Source organism: Amphimedon queenslandica, unplaced genomic scaffold (assembly GCF_000090795.2).
Source record: "Amphimedon queenslandica unplaced genomic scaffold, v1.1 AMPQUscaffold_9749_Cont18070, whole genome shotgun sequence".
Lineage (NCBI taxonomy): Eukaryota > Metazoa > Porifera > Demospongiae > Haplosclerida > Niphatidae > Amphimedon > Amphimedon queenslandica.
In genome coordinates, this window is record NW_003549979.1 from 1 (window position 1) to 3,594 (window position 3,594).

The 3,594-nt window shown below is 35.7% G+C and overlaps 1 long non-coding RNA gene across 1 annotated transcript; it reads right to left on the reverse strand.

The window, feature by feature from the left end:
- Positions 1-1,183: 1,183 nt before the first annotated feature.
- Positions 1,184-1,524, reverse strand: LOC100631843 (uncharacterized). The gene is made up of 2 exons (XR_002189414.1): positions 1,436-1,524; positions 1,184-1,332 (listed from the first exon to the last, which is right to left on the reverse strand). It is a non-coding gene; the product is annotated as an uncharacterized LOC100631843 (long non-coding RNA).
- Between the last annotated feature and the right edge of the window lie 2,070 nt (positions 1,525-3,594).

Genomic DNA, 3,594 nt, shown 5'->3' on the forward strand with positions numbered 1-3,594 from the left:
ACGAGGGCTAGCATCTTTGGTTTTCTTTTCAGTCGGAGGAGGAGAAGGAGAGGGAACACTTTCATCAGCTTCTTCTATTGTATCACTAAGAGTTGGACTCTTAGGAGATATGGAAGATTTGGGAGGAGCACTAATTAGAGAAAGTACAGGAGAACAAAAATAAAATTCATTAGTAGTTTATGTACAATAATACAGCACATCCATATTTTTCAGTCACATGATTAATTTCATGTACAGTATACATCTGTACACATACATGTGCATATACATGTATGTACATGTACTTTACCTGTGTGATTTAGGTTTTGAGTCATTAGAAATGGTAAATGTCCTTCTAATGGGGCCAGTCTCATCAAATTAGTCTGTGAGGGTTGTATCGCTTGGATCTGATTTCATGGAGCTGGAGAGGTCATCTCTGGAATTCTTGAGAGGGGAAGTAGAACTGGGAGTGTCTCCAATACCAACAAAGTCTATTGGTGTGGTGAATGAGCAATCTTTTCTTGCTGTGATAAGAAGAGTGAAATTAATGATAACAGCATTCTCACCTCTCCCTCCCTCTCTCTCTCTCTTTCTCCTTCCCCCTCTCTCTCTCTTTCTCCCTCCCTCTCTCTCTCCCTCCCTCTCTCTCTCCCTCCCTCTCTCTCTCCCATATCTACCTGTATCTCTCTCACTAATTCTCCCCCTTCCTTTATATGGAATTGCAACAATACAGCAACAGATTGATTTGTGTTATTTTAGGAACTAGCAGTTAACACAAACACATTGTACTCATTACCATACATTGTATATCACAACATACTGTACACTGTACCTACTATAAACATATAGTGCAGATACTGTACATGTATATGTACATACACACAACCTTCTAATGTAATGTTTCCATTGAGTGTGACGATTAAGGGTCAAGTGCACACTGAGTTATAATTGCCAAATAGGATGCTCTACTATGCCAACAAAATTATGGCAAAACAGTATTTGTGTTAATGTGTCAGGGACGAACCATGCGTATGTGTAAAGCACTGCAAGAAATTTGAAAACAATGAAAGCCGTTGTTAAGCAGTTTAAGTAATTTCAGTTCCATTAACTGGACTAAAAAGAGCTAGGCATACAGACATATATTACCAGTCACTCAATGACCTCTCCCTTTCTTTCTCTTTCTAGTTTCTCCACAAACTTACCATCCCAGCATTTTAAGAGCTCCTCTTGAATCAGCACACCCTTCACATTCTCTCCTAGCTCTGCCACAGCAGCTCCACCTGTCCTTATTAGTCAGGCCATACACTCCAGGATGATGCTTTAAAAGTAACTCATTGCCTTTATCAATGGCAGCTGAACAACAAGAAAAATATACACATAATAGTAGTACACAGGAGAGATCAGTTTCAAGAAATACAATGAGAAGAGAAGAGGGAGAGTTGAAAGAGGTTCATACCCATGCGAAATGCCTCCATCCATTCATTTCTTTCTTGTGGAGACTTGGCAGCAAAATACATAACTTCAATTAGATCTCCAATCTAACAAGATGAAATACATGTATGACGGAATATAATACAATGACAGTACAAGAATACACACATTTATTACAATATAAAATAAATGTAAACAATAGTGTAAATTCAATTTATAATTACATTAAGATTAAAAAGAGCATGACAAACTAGCTAGGTCATGTGTGAGTAAATGTACAAACATGCCCTTGTGCTAAACGCCAGTGGTGCAAAGCAATTTTAAAGAGATAGAGAAAGATGCAGTGAGGACAGACAAAACACCAGAAATAACTCATCTGTTTTTTCCATCTTTCTTGTTGTATGTTGTAGCTTCTTTATTTTGTAGGGATCTCTCTTGCTGTGCATGCTGACACTGTTCATTTTTACGGTTTTTATAATTATAAGAACAATAATAAAAATTAATAATAATATATATCTAATAAAAAAATCTTGATCATTGCTGTGCACATCAATTAAAAAACATAAAGTTGATGTGGTGAAAATCATTAGCAAAGTAAAAAGTGAATGTCCCTATTATGATTGTGGCTTGTCAGTTCACAAGGATAAATATCTACATGTATAACTGGGTGGGCCTTAGTCATCTCAATTCATATCACTTTTCTATTCTTAACCCTTAGCATTTCTTTATATTCAGCTTCTGGTTCAGGATCATGCTTTCTTTTCTGTCCCTTCAACCCACCTCCTCTTCCTCCTCCTCTTTCACCTCCTCCTCCTCCTCCTTCACCTCCTCCTCCTCCTTCACCACTTCCTCCACGTATCCAGTCAAGGCCAGTTCCATCATCACTCATCCCGTTATCTTTCAGTTCCTGAATAAATAAGTTCGCTAAATTCTTGTATTTGGGAGTCTCTTCGTATGAAAGTTTATAAATACATTCCATGTATTCTTTAAGATATTTCGGGTATGCTTTTCCTTTGAAGCAATCCTTAATCAGATTAGTCGGAACATCTTTATACCTAAAGAGAACAGTATTAATATCAGGGACAGGGTTTCCCACAAAAGCACACTAACTAAAAGTGAAATAAACAGCATGCTTCATGAGCCACAGTAGTACATGCAACTTTTAAAAATTCATAAAAAACAATTTTGATCAAAGACTGAAGTGTCTCTTGTACATGTAGCTGCACTATTGCAATAAATGATGTTTCATCAAATAATGATCACTTTAATTGTTAACACTTTCAAGACTGCTTGCCAAATATGGTAAAACTAGTACAAGCAAGTAAAGTCAACTTTGTTATGGCAATGATTTTGGGTAATATTCTCCATGCAGTGGTATAGGATTTCTAACCAGAGCCTGAAATTACATTCAAACAACATTCACACATTGTGTCTCAGCATTGATTAATTTGATCTGTCATTTATAAAACAGTTGTACAGGGTTTCCCACAGGATTTTGGCATAGCTAGTGGTATTGCAGCTTCTTGTCAGTGGATTGTCAACTTGCTCAAAATTGGGAACAAGGCAGGATAATTTGACAAAAATAATAAAAGAGAATTACTCCATTTTCATAATTTTTTTCTGATACAAATACATGTTCTTATGTAGTGTAGAACATTTGAGCAGATTTCAGTTAAATTTGGATTTTTAAAGTGCTCAAAAATTAGGCCAACAACCAAAGGCTATACTATAGTCTTGGTTTGCTCTAAAATTACTCCAATTACATTTCCTGACACATATTGATGTCCTTATGCTGTGTAGAAAGTTTGGCTGCAACCACTTTAAGAAAATTCCAAAATTCTGAAAATACTCAAAGATTGTAGCCTTTAAAAATTGCTAGGATAAATTTTCCATTCAAAAAATTTTTTTGAATACAAATACATGTCCTTATGCTGTGTATCAAGATCAACTCTGAACTGATTCTGATTAAATTTGGATTTTTATGAATTTTAAAAGTTACTCCAAATGCCTTCTACTGTATTCTGGTCATGAACATGTTGTTTAGCTCAATTAGCATACATGTACTTCGTGGGAACATGATTAATTGGTCATCAAGCTAAATTGCTTTTAATAATGAATGCCATTATTTTTTTAAATTATGTTGTTTCGACAAAATGGTAGAACATACAACACAGAATGTGGTCA